Raw genomic sequence first — 21354 nt, 5'->3', positions numbered from 1 at the left:
TTATGAGGAAGGAAACCAAATATCAGACCAGATGTTTGTAATTAGATACTGCATGTTCAATGTGAATGAAAGTACATAACATACAAACTTTTTGTGCACTTTAGGAATATTGCATGGAAAATTAAGGGAGCTGTTATAAGAGGCGTTACTTCTTTTAAACTTTCTGCAAATGCCTGGTGCTTTTGCATGGGAGTAAAACACTCAGCTGAATTCAATGCCATGCCCTAACTTGCTGGAAACAATTATTTCTACATTTTAGATGCAATTTCATTCTTGCAATTGGTAACTGAAGGAATACCTTCTAAAAAGCAAATTGTTGATATGGGGTCATCAGTTTGGATGAGGAGCTTGTCATGGAGAGCCTTTAAGCCTTTGTCCTCTGCAGTAGTCCTGATCTAGATTGAGACCCCCGTTACTGCTATTTGCATTGGAAGTTTTATTTCCAAGGTAACTATGAGGTGCTAATCTAGTTGGCCTCTAATCACCACCAGAAAATTTCTTGAGTTATGTCAGAGTTTCTTATGTAGTTTGCTCTCCCAGATTGATTTTGCTTTAACAATTAGCTGGCATGGAGGGGAGGGCGGGACAAGCTGGTTCAGGACTGTGATCTGGGTGGATATGTAGCTGTAGGCTAGTATAGAAGGCAGCATGCTTCTGAATACCAGTTTCTGGAAACCACAGGAAGGGAGATTGCTCTTTTGCTTGGGTCCTGCTTGTGGGTTTCACACAGGCATCTGGTTGGCCACTGTGAGAACAGGATGCTGGACCAGATGGGCTATTGACCTGATCCAGCAGGCTCTTCTTATGTTCTTAAGAGCATTGTGCTCATATAGGATTGTGTTGCTAGATAGACGGTGTTCTTTCTCACTATTGCCTCTTGTGTTCTGGCTAGAGCTAATATGTATGGGAAACGTCCTGCAGCCTCAGGACCAAGAGATAGTACTTGGTTGGGAGCAGTAGTGCTTACTGATATCAGTGTTTATTTTAAATAGTTCTACAGCGTAATCCTATGCTCTGCAGCAGAGTGTCAGTGGAGTGTAGGACTGGATTTCAGCTCCCATTGCTGGCACAAGAATAAATACCTGTTGGTCTGCTAGTCTTTGACCATTCCACCAGGCATCCTTCATTCTAACCAGTTGAGCAGAAAAGGGTGGCATCTTCCACTACTTACAAATTATTAAAATGGTAGAGTGGTATTAGAGTAGTGTAGCCTTCCCCAACATGGTGCCCTCCAGATGTTTTGAACTATGACTCACACCAGCCCCAGCCCCAGCCAGTATCACCAAGGATCAAGAATAATGGAAGTTACAACCCAACACATCTAGAGGGCACCATGTTGGGGAAGCCTGGAGTAGCCTATTAGAGTGGTAATGGTCCCTAACCAATGGCACAACACTGAGATACTGCTGCAGAGGGGTTTTAGTGGAAGTTTATAAGCCAAGTAGGTCGTGGCTGAAGACCTTTGAGCCCCTTTGCTTTGGACACAATTATGCTAGAAGTGGTGCATGTTTCAGCTTGCTCTGAAGCAGCTAAATGAGATGGTGTGATCAGGCTGTAAATCTCTTAATTATTAGTCTAAAACAGCCAGATAATTGTTAAAAAGGGAGGAGGTTTCAGCACAATATTTGTAGTTTGCTGCACAGCAAAAGTTCTTCATTTTCAAAAATGCCAAAATTCAGCTTATGAAATGCAGCTTTTTAATTTTTTTTATTTTTTTATTCTTCCCCCTCCCCTCCCCTCCTTTGAAATCTGCAGCCAAGCCACTGAATCTCTCTTATTTAGCCTCACATTTTGTCAAACACAGACAACATTGTCTCTTTGCAAGGAATTGTGAACCCTCTGGCCTTGCCAATTACAGTCAGGATGTCTCCAGTGCTTTATTTATTGTTTAGAACTGGGTGAATATAGGCCAAAGAGTTTCAAATATTTCCTTTAACTCAGCTCTTTAGCCCAATGTCCGATCATTTGTATTCTTGTCTCTGCAGAGTTCTTGTATTGTACCTTGCCTTCTGTTCTTTAATTGAATGGATTATCAGCTTCCTGCATAGCGCCAGTAATTATGTTTAGAAAAGTAAGGATGCAGATTTGTACTTTAAACAGGAGGAGTGTATTTATTATAAGGAGTACAAAATAGCTATTCTTTGTTTGTTTTGGGTATGCTTCTGCTATACTTAGCAGTAGAAAAATGCCAATGAAAATAAAGCAAAAATGACTTAGACTGCAATCCTATCCCCACTTACCTGGCAGTAAACCTCAGTGAACATAGTTGGATTTATTGCCAAGTAAAAATCCATAGGATTGTGTTGTTTGTTCAGTTTTGGTTTGTAGATGTCCTTGCCAGACAATGGGAAGAATTTCAGCTGAAAATAAAGAACGGAAGGTATTCTAAATAGAATTAAAGAAGAACTGACTGTAGACTTCAAAATCTCCTGATTTCTTTTTAAAACCTGAGCTTTTCTGATGAGGAAACAGGCTATTTCCTCAAGATCACAGTGACCATCCATCAAACATCTTTTTATGCTTACTGAGAACGAGGCAAAGTAATTCAGTGAAAAGTCTGAAGTTCAATTGCAGCCTTTTGCAGAAAGCTAGCAAAGGGTGAGAAATGAATCACCTTTATGCACCATTTCTGTAGCACTCTTTTTTTTATTGATCTACTCACAAAAAGAGGTTTGAACATTTTGAAAGCCAACTCAACGCCTTTGATCATACACAACTCAGAGATTTCTTAAACCTATAGCATGCAGTTGCTTATACCGCAAGTAGAATTTTTAATATAGTTTTATTCCAATAGAAGAGGGAATGGGCCCTTTATAATGCAGCTTCAGGGCCAGTTCACATGACCCTTAGTTATGTGAAGGGCTGTTTCCTTTTATTTAGAATACTGTTTGAACTTAGATAGTGATTGGTCATTCTAAACTATGGGGGAAGGGGATGCCCCCCAGTATAAAAATTAAGGACAGCTGTCTGCAAATGTCATTAAAAACCCCCCTGATTACAGTTACGTAATGACTTTTCTGTTTGCATCTCCAGAGCCCTTTTAGCACTGAATTCTAAAATGTGGAGAAAGAAAACAATCTGTCTTTTGAAGGAGTTGTAGTAGACCTGCTAGCATTAAAAAACATAACATCATTTTTATTATACGAAAACAACTAAGGCAAAGTGAAATACCTTTGTTGTTTTTTTCCTTGCTTTTATACAAGTAGACCCAAGTACAATAATGGCTGTCCAACAAAATGTGCTCCAACATCTCTGCTCAAACTGCTTTCCTCAAGCTGCCTGCTCCCCACTCAACTTATTCCTTTCACAGTCATTAACTGCATACTGCTACCAATTATCATAATTACGATGCCCAGGCTGTGCCCTTGATTGATCCTAGAAGTGAACACAATTTATACACAAGAGAGCTTCTGAGGGAAATATAAACAAGTTATTTGACTTTGGAACAAACCCTTTAAAAATAAATCAGAATAAGAGGAGTCAGTCAGTCTCTCCCCTCTGTCTCTTTTAACCTGTCATATCATATTTTTATACACAGTTTTCTCAGACTAGTACTGCAGAAACTTGCTGTGATCCTATTAACATAGCCATCAAGCACTATGGGAAGACTTTTATGCTGTAAAGCAGGATGGACTGCCACAATGAGATTGATATGTCAAAACATGGCTAAGTCAAACATGTGAAAAGCTAAATCATTAGGATTGTTCACGCAAAAAATTATATACAATTTCTGGAAAAGGAGGAACAGGTTTGTGTCTGCAGGCCATCCAGATCTAAGCTTGTTGGCAGAAAATAGTGAACAGTGCTAACACACTTATAAGTGTAGGCTCTGAATATGCAACTTGAACCCTGCCACTACAGACTACACATACACAGCCTATGTGTGTGCCCCTTGCGCACTGTAGACTCTGTTCGTTAACACTGTCAAGCTATAAGAAGGATTTTGCCACAAATTAGATGCAAATGTGGTAAGACAATCTGTTCTCTGAGAGTCACTGCAGTCCTGGGCCAATTTCATGAGCAAACCAAGCCACTGCTATGAGCAACAATATTTTTCGGGGGTGCACACAAAGCTGCATATAATCAAAGGAGTGTACTTCAGGATCCCATGCAGTGATACAAATTATGCTGGTGTGTATCACTCAGATCATGTAACTCAATTGGTTTATGGCAGCAAAAAATCTTGGCTAATTCTTGAGTTCATGATAGCTTTCCTTATGATACCCATCCTTGCTCTAAAAGAAACAAGGCAGGAAATAAGCTAACTTGTGGCCTTTCAGATGCTGTTTGACTACCACTCCCATCATCTCAGATCATTGACTATGCCAGCTAGGGCTAATGGGAGTTGGATTTGAACAACATCTGGAGGTCCACAGGTTAGCCACCCTTTGGAGAGACTCTATGATACTTCTTAACCTGTTTGAAATGTTCAGAAATGTCAATGCATTAGTATATGTTGGCACAGATTCAGAAGGCCAGTGCACATAATAAGCAGAACCCGTCAGCAATAATGGCTGCTGTCCTGGCTTCTGATCTCAATTTCCCCTCAAACTCAGAAGAGCACTATCCCGTCTTCCTGGACCTTCTAGGGAAGAAGATGTTGCTTTGCCAAACTCCTCTAGCTTGTAAGACAACGCTCCTAATGCCGTCCTCCTCACCATAGGAGCTGATAACTGCCAATATTCCTTTAAGGGCACAGAAGGGGCAGGGTCAACACCAGGTCCAGATGGGCCAGATTTAATAAGATCCCTGCAATTTTGAGTTAACAGGTCTCCTCCAACCATCAGCTGTCAGAGTGCTCTGTTAGATTTTGCCCCATCAGCAAATAATTCCCCTGAGTTGTGAGGAGACAGAACAGCTACTCAGGGATACCCATGTGGTGCATTTCAAATGGGAAGAAAAATGTGTTTTAGGGAGTTAAAGCAATTAAAGTATAAGCAGTTTGGCAAGGCAAGATGAATGAGCAAACCATTGTTTCATATACCTACATTTATCTTCTTGCATGGCAGTCATATAAGCATACTAAGAATCTCCCTCTTTTCCTGCCACCCACATGAAAACTCCTGAATACAAAAGACACAAAGCCATGCTGTTCCAAACACCTGGCAAGGGTAAATTGTTCTACTACCAGAAACACAGCCTCTCCTTTCCCCTCCTAATGAAATAACAACCATCGTGTTCTAACCTGTGGAAAATTTTGAAGGGAGAAGGATGGATATACTTCCTGCACCAGGAAGCACCCCAAAAAGAAGCACGTGGAACTAAAGTAGAGTCCTAGCTCTATGGCACACATAGCACAACCTGAAGGAGAAGAATACTTTTGTTTCATAGATTTACTGGCCACTTCTCATTATTAAGAATTATAGCCCACAATTAGCATTAGGCATGCCACCCATGGACCATCTTTCCTTTAGCTCAGAAATAATCTGAGTTATTCCCTCAGTATACTGACAAGCACTTTAGCTTATTCCTAAACTTAAGCTGAATTTGCCTCTCCTGCACCGTGAAGTCTCAAATTCCCTACTACCCTGCTCAGAACCTGAAAACTCATCTAATTTGTTGAGTTCTGATCATGGAAAAAAAATACACACACAACTGAATACACACACAAAGCCCTTCGGACCTTTGCACTAATTTCTTGGGGGCGTTGCAGGTGGAGCCAGAAGCACGTGAATTGGGAAAAGTAAAGTAGTCCCACCAGTATTTGAAATACTGGTAGCATCATGTATATATTTGTTCGGAAAGTACAATTTGGGTGTGAAGAAACAAAAAGAAATTAATATGATTGGCTATCGTGGTTAGAGAACAGCTGTTTTATGGCAAAACTGGGAATGTATTGCATTGGGAACAGGGTTGCTATTTGCGTTTTGAAATGACACAAAAATACAAATGCAAATGCCAATACAAATGCTGGTTCCTATGCATGAATATGTAAAGAAGAGAAAGATTTTCAGATTATGCCAACACTACCAGTTGATTCAAATCTTGTGTACCATAGAAACATGTGTGGCATCAATAATATTCCCTTAACTGTGAGATGCCAGCTCCCACTTCCAAAATGCACTTCTAACGCTGTGTCTGCACATTCTTTATTAAGGACCATTGAAAATTTACTATCTGTATTCTATTTCACAGGAAATATGGTTCTAAGTGTCAAGGAACAAGACTCAGGATGATTAATTTAAGCAGCAGAGATATGTGGTGTTTAAAGACATCACCGAGATACTTTTGTCCAGCTGCACACAAGGATGTGAAACAAATTGATTGTGATGGATTTTAAGTGACAAGCAGAACTGCAGAAGGGCCTTACAATGCCATTGTAGTCACACTGGCATAAACTGCTTCATGTACCAATCACGTGTAACCATCAATAAAAACAGGGTACAAATCACATGGAATTAACTGATAAAGGAATCTCAGTCATTATTACATTAATCTGGGGGTGCATCAGGAAAAAAATGAAAAGACTAAAGTCAACCTTGAACTATAAAGCAACTAATTAGAACACCTACTAGATCATTAAAACATTAAAGGCACACCTTCATGCAGTGGAGGAGCTTAATGCCATTGAATGTTAATCATTACAGAGCAGGGCTTCCTTCAGAGGTTAGTATCCCTGGCACCAGATGTGGCTCACAAGCTTTCAGGGTCCCACTGCTGTTCCCTGGAGACTCCTGGGCCTGCTGGTCCTCCTCTGTGCTGTCAGTGCTGGTTCACCTGCCCTTTCTGAGTGTTCAGGCAGTGGCAGAGGGTGGGATTCAGCTATGTTTTACTCAGAGTAGATCTACTTAAATTAATGAACACAACTAAGTGATGGGGATCAGATGCAGAAAACCAACAGTGGTGATGGTGGCAAGGAGAACGGAGCCCATCTTACCCATGGCTTTTCAGAAACTTGGAGCTGGCATAGTTGCTCGGTATCCCGGGCAAATGAATTCTATAACTGTGAAGCAGCCACAGAGGATAAAGTCTCTACTCATCTCTTTGCATGGATTTTGTCACTGCTGGGTCAAAGGCAAGCAGCAACAGATGGACGACAAAAAGTGCAAACTGAAGGTTGGAGAGACAAGATGGGCAAGATGGAGTCTCAGAGTCAGTTCTGTATAAGGTTAACATGGAAAGTCAATGGTGCAGGGACAGATGGTGCAATGCAGGCACACAGATGACAGACTGGAATGTCCGTAGGTAGAGAGACTAGCGGATAGTCTGGCAGTAATACTGGAGAGTCACAAAGTCATGCCCAAATACTCCCTTGTTGTCCAGGCAAAGATCCAGACCTAAGCTGGAGCCATGCCAAGGGAGACCAAGGGGCTGCCTGGAAGCAGAGCCATCCTGAGGCCTGGGATGATGAGACTATCCTTTTCACTTACAACCTTCAGTGGATTACCAGAAAGGACATGAGTGGAACGATAAGGAGTCTCTTTGGATGAGTTCTGATTAATCTCATTTCAGAGGGAGTAGGCAGGAATTTGCAATAATTGAACCTAGGGATTCTTCTGGAAGATAGGGCCAAGCAACGGAGGGCTCAGAGAAAAAGCTGAAGTCCAAAGCTCCCCACTGGGAGTCAGGGCTGCTTTTGAAGAAGCAAGATAATATGCTCTTAGCAATTCAAGCTCATTAGTAATTAAGCTGCTGTGTTCTGCACTAGTTGCAGCCTTACCCATCATAGCCAAACTAAAAGGGCAAAAATAATAACAATTTATATGCAAATCTTTTAAAGCCCTTTCACATTTTGTAAAGATAAAAGCAAAATTAAAGCAACTCTGTGGATGTAGGTTGACTAGTTTTGCAAGTGTATAGCCTCAGTAATGAAAATTTCATTTAGCCAATTATAGAGAATATGACCAGCATGCTCAAAAGGCCGCTAAAGGCAAACAGGTGCAGAACAACCTACTTTGCAGAGGTAATATACACTTTCTCTCTTTCCACTAGATGGCAGTAAACGTTTGTTCAGTTTCAGTGATAAAATAATGGTCATAAACAAAAATGCACAAAACGGAATTTGTTCTTTACAATCTTTAAAGGTTAATGGATTATTAAATTATGTTTACATAGTATGCTACCATGAAGTTGTAAATATTGCACTTTCAGTTTGGAAGACCATTTCTACTTGCGTTTATGCACACGAACAGATATCACTTGGTGAGGCAAGAGGGGGTTAGCTCCAAAGCTTATACAAAATAGAAATATGGACAAAAATCCTATTAAGTCACTACAAATACACTTCCTTCTCTGACAACCTCTGCCCCCGCCCCCTACAGCCACAAAACACTCCCCTCTGTCCTATTGTTACTACATTCTCTCTCTCTCTCTCTCTCTCTCTCTCAGCCATGTTCCTACCTCCTTAATTTGAAGTCTGAGACATGATTCTACTGTCAACCATCCCATGCTACTCCCAGAGTGAGGAACTGTAACCCTGCAAAACATTGCCACAAATGGTTTCTTGGGGGAAATGTTTCTACCCCAAGCTAAATTCCAAAGAATCCAAAGGAGAGTAAAATATCTCCAATCCAAACCAAGGGGGTGGTTTCAGAAGTCTGCTTTCCTGGACCAGTTTTGTTTGTAAAGGCTGTGGGATATATATCCCCCTCCCTCAATAAATTAACACTGGAGAAGATAAAACACAATCCAGTGGTAAACATCAATAGATTTACTGGAATATTTGTGGGCGGGGCACTTTTTCATTTTCAAAAAGATAACCCTAGGTGGGAACTTAAATGTGTATCACCAGGTCGGTTTTTGATGAAAAGTTTTGACCCCAACACATACCATTAGCTGAAATAAGCAAAGCACCTTGCATGTCATGTTCAGTTGGTTTCCTTGAAATATGGTTGTTGGTTTTGGTGCTAGATGCTTCTTTGTGTACTGGAAAAAAATTAAATGGCTGAAATTTGGGGACTGTTTGCAGGTGACAATGTTCTAGGAGGCCTATATTGTATGGCTACCTTTTGTCAATTTTGCAACAAATACTACACTGGGGTATAATTTTACCTCCAAACTGCTTTAAAATGAATCAGATTATTGTTTTCCTAGCCCAGTATTGTCTGCTCCGATTGGCAGGAGAAAATGTCTCAGCCAATGCACAATGCAAGCTAATCACAATGAATGAAGAGGGAGAAGCTGATTAGGAGCCACTGAAACACTTTCTTGATGTGCCTCTATCCTGAAAAACTGTAATCTGTGTTGGAATTACTTGCAAGCCACATATGGCCCTGAGGGCAAGTTTAGGCATCTAACAACATGGGCTGTGTCTAAGGATGCTTAGGAAATCCAATATTTGCAAGTTCGGATACAAACCGACCTGATCTGTAGCCTCAAAATGTTTTTTGTGCTTCCTGGATGCACTAATGAAGTTTTGACACCCGACCATAACAGACCCTCCAAGTGTCCCTATTTTTCAGGGACAGTCCTGGATTTACAGAAGCCATCCCAGTTTCTGATTTGATTCCGCAATGTCCCACTTTTCCTTAGAATGTCTCTATTTTCATTGGAGAAATGTTAGAGGGTATGGAATAGGACGTCACTATTTTCACCTGAGAAATGTGGGAGGGTATGCCATAAATGTTACATATATAACCCAATACATTACAGACACACACACACACACACACACACACACCCACACACACACCAACAGGCTTATCAATTATCTGAATGCTGGTTGTTTTGTAGCCAAAGCAGCAACAACGCCAAACAAGAGACAAGTATCAGTCAGTAGACATGGCAGAACTCTGAGGTTTTTAAAGATCTGCCCAATGAAGACTGAGTATACTCAGTAGACATGGAGAGCTGAATGACTATGGTGCTGCAGAACTGGAAATATAGGGGCGGGGATTAATGGAATTGAGGCTGTGTATACATGAAGCCTTTGTACACAGCAGCTTGCAGTTGTACACAATTTTGCACAATATCATCTACAGCAGTAGCTAATATCTGTGTTGTCTTTGCACACAGGTGGGCAAGTTTTCAAACAAGTGCACAACACTGAGATCGAGCAGTGAAGGTACCGCCAGAAGAAATGAGGTTACAGGGAACCAGGCAGGGGGCTTTCTCGCTAGTCGCACCAGCCCTGTGGAACACCCTCCCATCAGCTGTCAAGGAAATAAACAACTATTTGACTTATAGAAGACATCTGAAGGCAGCTCTGTTTAGGGAAGGTTTTAATGTTTGATGTTTTATTGCGTTTTTAGTACTCTGTTGGGAGCTGCCCAGAGTGACTGGGACAACCCAGTCAGATGGGCAGCAAACAAATATATATTGCAGCCTTTTGAAAAAGGGACTAGAAACTGATGTCTTGCTCTACTGATATACAGAGGATACATATCAGTATACAGAGGTGACTTTACTGCTTTCTATTTTCCCTATTTCATTCATAGACAAGTTAAAAATGGTGAGAGGGAGTGGCATAGCTAGCTTGCAATGTCATTAGATCTGCTCTAATAGAAGGCGGCCTGAGAACGTGCTCTCTGTGTACATATGTATGCAGCAAGCATTTGAGAGGTGTGTTCTCAGCACAAAACAGATTATATCCATTCCAGCAGAATGCACAGAATCTAGACAAATAGGGTGGGGCAGGGATGACGTGAGGGTGACGTAGGGTGTATAGCACTCCCCAAAAGGCACTTGCATCCAGCACCGAATGCACAGTATCACACACTGCATACATGCCCTGAGAGGCTGGAATTCTGAACAGCCCCACGCCACATTGTACTGTAAATCCCAGTTTATTTCTATTATTCAGCAAGGAGAACTGTGCAAGTCAGTACAAACGTACAACAGATGTTCTCAAACAAAGCTAATTTATAAACCATTCTTCTGCCTTATAAATTACAGCAGTATATATTTATCTATTTATTTCGCTTTGTTAATATGAGTGTGCAAGGAATTATAAAATTCCTTCTGTTTTAACTCTTGCAAGTGGATGCCCATTTGCTGTTCTTTGATTACTGAATTTGAGGCTATAGAAAAATGCTTGATTACCTTCATTGTACATCCAACAGTCATGTTCATAAATAGGTTGGGTTTGATATTTTTTTAAAAAATGGAAGTAAAGGTTGAATGCTACTATAAAACACCTGCTTTTAACAACTGCACATTATAGCTTTACTGTGAGAAACACACGTTGATTATGTTTTTAAAGAGACCTTTCAAAGAAAATCAAAGGGAGTGTGTGTAAGCAGCGTACACACACTTTAAACTGCATATCTATTGGGCTGCCAGATTGGCACTCTGAGATTCATTTCCCAATTAAAGTAACCAATATATATGTGATAGTAACCCAGCTTCACAGGAAGTCTTGTTATGAAACCAACATTATCTGCACACCCCCAGTTTCTCTAAACCTTGTTGCTAACAAACAATGATAGTAATGGTTAAGCTTGCTTCAAGAATAACCCTCAGTGGTGGCTTGTTCATTAAGTTGAACTGTTTCATCAACTTCAGTCTGCCCTCAGCCAGCCCCGCCTGTCTGCCAACCAGTCCAAGGTATAGAACTGCCTGTCAGGTCCCACCTCCTTAGTCTCAGAGTTAACCTTGTAGAACTCAGCAGAGAAGAAGATGGGGACAAAACTCAACTTAATTGGCTCACTCCCCCTGTCATTAGCTCTGTTTCCGTCTACTGTTAACCTCCCTGCTTTCTGCCCCACCAGTCCCAATGTGCACCAGATACCATGGCTAATTCCCAATTCCCATATCAAATGGAGCTTTTAGAAACTTCTAAAAGGCTTTGTCTTCTGGTTGACCTAGAAGCAACTGAGTTGTAGAGCAGGGATGCTGTTGGACTATAACTGGATGGGACTGATGGGAGTTGGAGTCCAATAACATCTGGAGAGACACATGTTCCCAGTCCTTGCTGCAGTGGATGACAACAGGAAGATTGGCTTGCAGATCTCCCAGTGGGTCCGAGCTTAGTAGCTGATGTTTGTCAGGGACAACTAGTCAGGGTTTGGCATAAAATAACAGAATTGTAAAGTCCTGAAAAGTCATCTAGTCCAACTCCCTGCAACGCTGGAATCACAGCTAAAGAATCACTGACAGATGGCCATCCAACCTTTGTTTAAAGACCTCCAATGAAAGAGAGCCCACAACATTCCAAGGTAGTCTGTTCCACTGTCAAACAGCTCTTACCACCAGGAAATTCTTCCTAATGTTTAGTTGGAATCTCCTTCCTTGTAATTTTAATACAGTGGTTCTGATCCTACCCTCTGGAGCAGCAGAAAACAAGCTTGCTTCATCTTTCATGCGACAGATATCTGAAGGTGGTTATCATTTCACCTCTCAGTGGGTGGGCTCTCATCAAGTACCAGGGCCTCAGCAGCTGCCAGATGAAGCCAATACCCGATTCTGCCCCCCTCAACTAAATCTACAATTGGAACATTTTGTTGTCTTTCCAGTATGCAATTTATATGCTACTCCTTTACCGCAATCACGGCTTGATCCAAGAAGATGAGGAAAGAAGAGTAGGATGGCCACAAAGAAGAATAGGATGGAAATAATTCAGTTGCTTTCAGATATCTTGACTATGTTGTTTTCTCAGTTTTCCAGGTAAATGAGGTTGTATTGTATGCAAAAATAACCCTCCTCTCTTCCTCCTTAGAGGAAAGCCTCCCACAAAGATGCCTACAAAGAGGCTCACAAATATTTCAAGTTTAGATGTATATTAAAACCATATGAATAATGCATGGCATTCCTCTAGTATCATTGTGTGCAGTGTTCTGTGATGCTGGCAGATATTCCAAGACCATAAAGATGGTGTTTCACTGGAAGTTGCGTTGCTAGCTCCCTTTTGTGCTTTTGAAGGGGCATCTTAAGAGGCTGTCAAACACTGGAGAAGGAACTTGCATTCTGATTTTAGTAAGACGGTAAATAAAGCTCCAATATTTAAATTTCACACTCCTTGTAGGTGGAAGAATCTCAAATAAAAGTTTCTGTTGGAAAGAACTTTGTTCACTGGTGCTAATTTTTTCACCACCAGTTTTGGGTGTTTATTTGAATGAAGAGAGGCTTATAAAAGTAAGCAAATAAATAATGCTAATATGTGGAAATGAAGCACTATACAGTACACATTTATATTTGACTTCCATTTTTTAACTTTCATTTGTTACTTCCATATAGTGTAAGTACACATCAGTTTATTTAGATAATTAAATGACTCACAAGGTATCTCTGAGCTGTACTATAAAACTGCTTCTCTGACAACCACCAAGCACTGAAAATGTATTTTACAGAGAATGGAGAACTTGTTAAAGGGGCAGACAATGTAGTGTCCTCCAGATATTGTTGAAACTACATTGTAATCCTTGACCATTGGCCATGCTGGGTAAGGCAGATGGGAACTGGAGTCCAACAACATCTGGAAGGCACTGTGTTGACTATCCCTCCTTTATTTAATAAGCTGCCGTCAGATGTCGTGCTTGGCTCTTTTGTGAGAAATGTTAAATCATTCCATTGGGCATACCATATAAGATTGCATAATTTCCAGGACTGGCTTGGATAGTACATGAATTAACTGTCTCATTAAAAATAAAAATATTATTTTATTTATTAACATTGTTTACTGTCCTTCATCCATAGATATCAGGGTGGTTCACGACATAAAAACACAATACAAAAACACAAAATACATAATGAAAACAGGAACAATAAACCAATAGCCCCTTCCCCACAAACACATTTAAAAGGGATATAAGATGATAATGAGCCAAAGGCCTGGTTGAAGAGGAACGTTTTCTCTTGATGCCTAAAAGTATGTAACAATTGCATCTTTATTTAAGGAACAGGAGAGCCCAGCAAAGTTCCATCTAGCCCAGCATTCTGTTCTCAGAGTTGCCAGCCAGACACCTAAAGGAAGCCCACAAGTATGTCATGAGCACAGTGGTATTCTCCCATGCCTGAACTCCAGCAACTTGTATACAGAGACACACTGCCTCTGATACTGGAGGTACTGTATAGCAATCATGGCTAGTAGCCATTCATACTCTTATTCTCCATGAGTTTCCCTAACCCTCTTTCAAAGCTGTTCAAACTGGTCACCGTCACACCTTGTAGTAGCCAAATCCACAGTGTTAGCTGAGTGCTCCATGAAAAACGACTGTAACTAGCCATTTTCTGGACTTTCCCCAGTTCTATATTCTTTTCGGTATTTGTGTTACTGCTCCAATTTCTATAATGGCATTGCAGTGCTTACTGCCTTCTTTTCCATTTCTTCCCCCACGTGCCTTTTAAACTCTACTGCTAGCAGTGAAGAATCCAATATGCACATTGTGCTGCTGTACACTATAGTTGTCAACACTGTCAGGATAAATATGACCTATGAAAGCACAGAAAGCGACAGCATTTTTGACCTTTAATGTTTGGCTTCGCATTTGCCCCAAAGCAGGTGACCAAAAAGAAAGAAAGAAAAAAGAGTCAGGGCCCTATTTAAAAGCCTCAAGCTGCCTGCTTCTCTCCCTCACGGTGCCTGGTATTAATATGCTGCAATACTAAACAAATAAATATGACACTTATGCCTAGATCAGCCTTCTCTCTCTCTTTTTTTTAAATGATATTTATTGAAAATTTAAAATTACAGAGAAAAAAAAAGAAAAAGGAAAAAAGATAGACAAAAAAAAAAAGAAATTCAACAATACAAGTCAATAAAAAGAAAAAAGGGAAAAAACAAAACACACAATACATCAAAACCAAAAACAAAAGCAGACAAAAAATTCAAAAAACAAATTCAATATTCCCAAATCTTTATCTTTCGTTAGCTTGTTTCATCGACCTCCTCACACCTCCCTTTTTTGTATTCTAGTTATTAATTATCTCAGCAAATCCTTTCCGTCTTTCACTATATTCTGTCATTAAACTACCTTAATTTATTTTAACCATATCTTACCATAAAAAGCCCTAAAGCTTAAAACTTAAAACTTATTTATACATAATTCCTTAAAGCATTTCTACTAAAGCCAAATAGTTCATAATCTAGCTAGGGTTGCCAACGTTTGAGGTCTAGTGCTAGAGCCAGATTACAGAACATGCTAGTTTGTTGTGGGGAGAGGAAATGAATTGAACTGTTTATGAAGTTTTCCAGCTCTAAACCCCTCAAAATGTGTTCTGCCTGATCATGATTTTATTGAGTGCACCTTTAAAATAAATGATTTGTTGGTAAAAACATTTGGAAGGCTTGGGAATGAGGACCTACCACCATTCCCGACTCCAATATGTGTATTTTGCTGCTGTCCATCTCCTCTGGAGAGAGCCAGCTGTTAACCATCTAGCCTGGGGAAGAGACTCTGCTCATTCTGTATCTAAGCCAAGCTACTGTGTGGAAGGGCAGCTGGACTAGCTTTTTTTTTTAAAGAGTTAATATTCTAATTAGATTACCTTACCACTGTAATTACTACTTTTAAAGTGTTTAAGATTTAATTAAAAACTTCATTTTAATGAAGAAACTTAGAGATATTTATCACAGCGTTTAGTGCTGGGGGAATCAAACTGTTTGTAAAAAGATTAGAAAGGCCTGATTTTGTCTGCAAGAAATATCTATTTGTAAAAAAGGCCAAACATAACCAATGAACAGATAGTCTGTGTCTCTAGAGATTAATTAGAATTCTTCTGCAGCCTCATGTGGATTTTAAAGAAAGCAACACTTGCTTTTCCAGATATTTATGGCTAAAGAACGATTCTTTGAGCATGTAGAAACCTTTTTAAAAAGAAACTACCATCAACAATAAGGCTCAGATGAGAGGATTAAGCTTTAAGGAAATTGGCACTATAATTTATATGATAAATAGGAAAGTAGCCTATACTTTAAAAAACTGAAGCAGCATGACTTAATTTTGCAAAGGAGTACAAAAACCCTATTTAAGTATATAAGTCCAAAGTTGCTATGACTAGAGCCCTAGTCGGATAATTAGCAAAAGAGCCAATTGATTGTTTGCAAAGGTGAACAGCAGACTGATATAGTTCCCAATAAGCTGGTTGGCACTGTTGCCTGTCATTCTACCAATGTTGTGTGAGTGCAGTCCCTTTTGCAGAACTGAGCCATTAATCCTGCACACGGTACCTGTTTGTACATAGGTCCTCTCATCTAGGTAGTGATAGACGTGTGGAAGCCTGCTTTAATACAGATGTGTTCCAAGTTGTGTTGGGGTGCATATGTATAACACCAGGAATTTACATCAGTACAAATGAGTTTTTGGGAAGTCCTCTCCATCTTGAGAGTTTCACACTCGCATGAGAAAAGTTGACACTTGGTAAAACACACACACTTTGTCCAGTTATTAACAGCTTGCTGTGGTCTAAAGTAGTCTTCACATTTGCCATGACAGTCATTCCAACATTTCCCCCCCCCCCAATAAAACAACAAAATTAAAGATTACCTGGAAGGCCTTATTCACACTGAAATATATGACAAGATCATATTACTAAGTCTTCCCCAAATAGTTAACAAATCACCCCATTCACACCCCAAAGAATATATACTTAAGGCAATTTAGATTTTGTAATACTAAATTCCCAAAGCTCTGAAGAGCCTCTCAATTTCTAGTGTTAGCTAAAGACAAAACCAATTCTTATGCAGCTAGAATTAGGCTGTTTCCTTGCCACTGAGATAGAATATTCACAGGCCTTTCTATACAGGATACAAACTGGACTAGACTGCTTTTCCTGCTTTGTTGTCATTTTGCAAATATTTATAAAATGATGTTTCCTTACCATGCTACCATTATTTTGTCATCCCCCCATATCCGCCTTAGAAATATCAACTGAATGCAACTGAAAAGGTTTATTGTATATCTATGACTCAGTCTGACAGTGCCTTGATTCTTCATAGGTATTCAAATGCATAAATGTCAGCTATCTATTTATACAACATACATCAGTCATTTAAACTGCAATTTTAAATTAGACCTGCTTTAACCTCAATTCCTGCTGCTAAACAGAAATCGCCACTACAGAAATTGCTACATGGACAGAATAGGAGACTGTGACAGGCGTTAAAGAAATAATGAGAACCACAGTAATGACAGGTGTTTGATTCTGTATGGTTCCACCAAGAGGTATTGAAATTGTTTTGTTTATTGTCTCACTTCCTATGCTGAAAACAAGAACAAAGGTTATGCGCATGGCCAAATCAATATCCAATGGATCACTGAGTGCTTCTGCACTATTTTGCACATATCTGCACCAATCAAGTGGAATCAACCACTCACTATTTTGCCTTTTCCTCCTCTGATAATTGTGGCCATCAATTCCAGATGGTGTGAGAACTCAACATTGGCTGGACGTGAACAGTTGGGGGCAGGCGGGTGGGCAGTATATATTAAGCAGGGGTGACAGTTTGGTCCTGTTCTAACTTTTCTGCAAATCTGTAAAGTCAAATTTGAGCTGAGTTGGAGAATAAGATCTAGATGGAAACAAATTTCCTTATGAAGTAAGCTACACCTTCTTACACAGTGTCTGCCAACCTGGGGCCCTCATAAAGTTTTGGACCACAATTCTCACCAGCCCCTACCACCATGGGCATGAGACTGCTGGGAGGTGTAGTGCAAAACTTCCTTAGGTTGTTGAAGGCTGTTCTAGTGAGAAAATTATTCTTATGCAAGAACCTATTGTTGGGAATAGATTGCAATATAATTTATCCCTCACTACAAAGAATTATACTGCTGTACATTACACATGATGAAGCCATTGTGTCATTGCTGCACATTAGGCATGGTCCAGGGGACATGCAATGCAGTGCCTTTTCTGCAGCTGTGCCATCACTAATATTGTGGAAGTAAGTAATTTTAATGATGCCATAAACAAGTTATGGTGCTTTATGGGCTTATAAATGTAAACTGCCCTTGCCTTTAAAATTTTGCTATGTCTATTTATTTAAAACTACGCAATGACTGGTAGAAGAACTCAATAACTGGGTCATATATTGGTTTTGAACTTATTAGTTATGATTGAATAAATGTAACGCTCTAAGCAATTTAACTTAGTTCTACTTTAACAGATTTAATTTTAAGCATTTAGAATGTCAACATAATTCTTTGAGGAATTGAAGTCTAAAAATATGTTCTTAACAAAATCATAGAAGGGGTTATTATAAGAAACAAATGAATTGTTTCCTACATCAGTTTAAGTAATAACCCACAGGATCACATCTTTCATAAGTTCAGTTTTAAATTTAATTTTATTTATATGGTGCTTTTCCACCTTGGACAATGCCAACAATAACTTACAATAAATATTAAAATACTGGATCATAAAAACAGTTAATTACAACCAGTTTCCCCCCCTTTCAGATTAAGGTGCCAGAACGCACTTCCCTAAGAACACCAACCCCAGAGTCCAAAGTGGATCTCTTTGGGTTGGGGTGGGGGCTCTCCTCACCAGCCAGATGCTTGTTGAGGCTGCTCCACAACTGAGCAACTTAACAACACACACATGTACACACATCTCTGGTTCGTGTGAGCCGGAGCAGTGTTGGGGCTTTCTCCACTGAGGCATGGAGAGACCTCCATGAGAGATAGTTCTGGTTGAAAAAAAAACCCTGGCTGGGAGGCTGGGAAGCCTCAACAAAGCCCTGCCATGCCTCCAGCTCAAGAGAATACCCTTTCCAGAGTCTGTAGAAGACGTTCCCTTTGTAGTTGGGGTTTGTGTGTCTCTTCTTGAGCTGGAGGTGCAGCAGAGATTTGCTGAAGCTGGTCAGGTCACTCCCCACACTTCCGGGGCTAGCTGAGAGGTGCCGTTCTGGAGTTCCGGCTGAAAAAAAGCCCTGATTACAACAGATGCCATGGAAATTCAAATAGAACAAAGTCAACAAGTCAAACTAATATTACAATAAAACCATAATCAAATCTAAAGGAAAGATCCAAATTAGCACTATAACCCTACCTCTGCTGCTAATGCTTGGTATTGTCACACTCCAAGGGGCTACAGCTACTCAGTTTAAATAAAAGCTGTTTCAAGGAGGCACAGGCAGCATCAAAGGGACAATGCTGGGAAGTGGCAATTAGGGTAGGTTGAATGTAGGATACAAAACAATAGTTGGGCACAATCCACTGGAATGTTATCCTGCACTGATAAGCCCTATCGAAATAAATAGGAACAGAACTTGTGGGAAGGGTAGTGAATATGGGGAAGATTCTGAGGGAAGGCCAGTCTCTTTTGCAGGAACTTCTGTGCGCAAATAGGTGGAAGGGAATGGGGCCCAGGTTAGGGCAGTGGTAACCAATGGGCTGCCCACCAGCTGTTGCTGAACTACAAGTCACTTTGTCCCTGACCACTGGCCATGGTGGTTGTAGTCCAAAAACAACCATGTGTGTGTGTGTGCGTAGCACTTTTTGTTTCTGAACTCAGCACTAATCCATAATGACAAGCATGGCAGAGTTGGCAGACAATTAGAGAAACTTGTCTAGAGGAGAAAGAACTGGTAGTTTATATCCAGAAATCCCTGGAAATTCCCATCTGCAGTAAAACTGATCTATTTCCACCACAATGATATGTAAAGGGCTGTCTGTGTTTTGTAAGAATGATGTGTTCATTTTAGAAAACAGTTGTGATATGTCAATTGTATTCAACACTGATTATTCCAAAGGCATTACTGTCTTAGCCCACTGGCATTTCAATGCTAATTTGAAAGTCTTGTGTAGAGCGACAGTCATTTGCATAGGGGTGACAGTAAGTTTAATCCCTGCACCCGTGACTTACATCTTCGTTTCCAGAAAACCGAATTTTCTTTCACTCTAGACAAGCGAGGCTTGATTCAATTAGGAATCTGTCATGGATGCTTTAGCTGAGATTCCTGCATCACAGGGGGGTTGGATTAGATGACCCCCAGGGTCCCTTCCAACTCTAAGATTCTATGATTCTATTAATCCAAATATTCCTGAGAATGAGTACTCTGTTGAACCTAAATTAATAAGTACTGTAATTTTGCTACAATTAATTAATTTGTGACGGCAGAAACAATGCTAGAAAGTGTATTAAAGAGCTAAAATAGTTATAGCTATACATTTTTCCTTATTACTGGACAAGGTAAAAAAGGGGGAAGGCAGAGGGAAAGGCAGAAATGTCCCCCTCCCCTGCCAATCTCCACATGCATATACTGCTGGATAATGTGCAGTATTTCCTTTTTGTTGTTTTTTAAAGTGAATGGGTGGTAATAGTTATTTTTCAATTCACTCACACAAAACGGAAACAAAAGCAACAAAAGGAGCTCTGGGATTAAGGGCTCTGCTGTCCTCAATCAATTATATGCCTGTAGCAGACAGCTCCCAGTTATGCACCTGTTTTTAAATTGAAAGCTGCTATATATTCCTGTCTAAGAAAGTGAGGGGATGGGTAGGTGGGAAAGAAATCAGTGAAACTATCATTCTCTTGAAGGTCAAATAGGGCATCTTATTAGCGTTCTTCGCTCTCTTCCCTTATTGACTACTTCTGAATAGAAAATAAATTCAAATTGTTATCATGGGGGGGGGGAGGGGGGAGAGGGGGGGAAGATGGGCATCATCTTCTCTTGATGGGAGGAAAGCACATAATAATTTTGTATGTGTGACAAATTCCTTATCTCACAAGCTCATCATGCATAAGGATGGGAGGGATGAAGAACTTGGGAGCAGCCTGCTTCTCTTGATTACATTACCCCTTGCCCAGCTCTGCTATTAATTTCCTTTTGCTATGCTCATATCTCTTAATATTAGAAAAATTTAAAGGACATGGATATAGGATTCTTCCATCTCTGTACAAGGTGAAGAATGAAAATGGCTCAGGTATTTTATTGCTTGCATTCATTCAAATCACATTATGAAGCCTATGTGAGAAGAAACAGTACAGCCTCATTATTTGACTAATATGTCACGTATTATTAATTTGCACCATGGTTGCAGAAAATAAAAGTTGTACTATAGTGAGTTAGCACTTTGGACAATCTAGTCCAGTTTTATCTAACCAGACATTTCATTTTATTAAGTATATTTGTTTTTTAAAATGCTGATTTTATCTATATTTTCATAATTTTACTATGTCTGGTTTTTATATTCTGCTAATTTTAGTGGTATTTTCTTGTGACTATTTTATACTATTTTATGTAAATTGCCTAGAAGTCTTTTTAATCTTACTAAGTGGTAAATATATCTGGGAAACATGGTCTTTGACACAGCAATTGACAGCATCCAGACTCTGCATGTATTGGAAGAGCTGGATGTCCCTCCCTCCCTTGACCAGCTGAAGAATGCCATAAACTCTCAGGAATGTGGGGAAGCCACAGGACAGAACGGAATCCTGGCAGAAGGGCTGAAAGCCAGCCTCAACTCCACCCTCATGAGGCACTTCCAGGGCCTTCTCTTGCAGTTGGGAAACAGAATCCATGCCAAAAGACAAGCA

At 40.1% G+C, this 21354-nt stretch overlaps 1 protein-coding gene across 2 annotated transcripts in view; it reads right to left on the bottom strand.

Moving 5' to 3' along the window:
* Window positions 1-21354, bottom strand: part of SASH1 (SAM and SH3 domain containing 1) — a 522300-nt gene that overhangs the window by 185617 nt on the left and 315329 nt on the right. The gene's annotated exons all lie outside the window — the stretch shown is intronic.

This window comes from Podarcis liolepis, assembly GCF_965112155.1.
Source record: "Podarcis liolepis genome assembly, chromosome: 3".
Lineage (NCBI taxonomy): Eukaryota > Metazoa > Chordata > Lepidosauria > Squamata > Lacertidae > Podarcis > Podarcis liolepis.
Note: the sequence above shows the minus strand (reverse complement) of the source record. Positions and strands in the feature narration are given on the sequence as shown.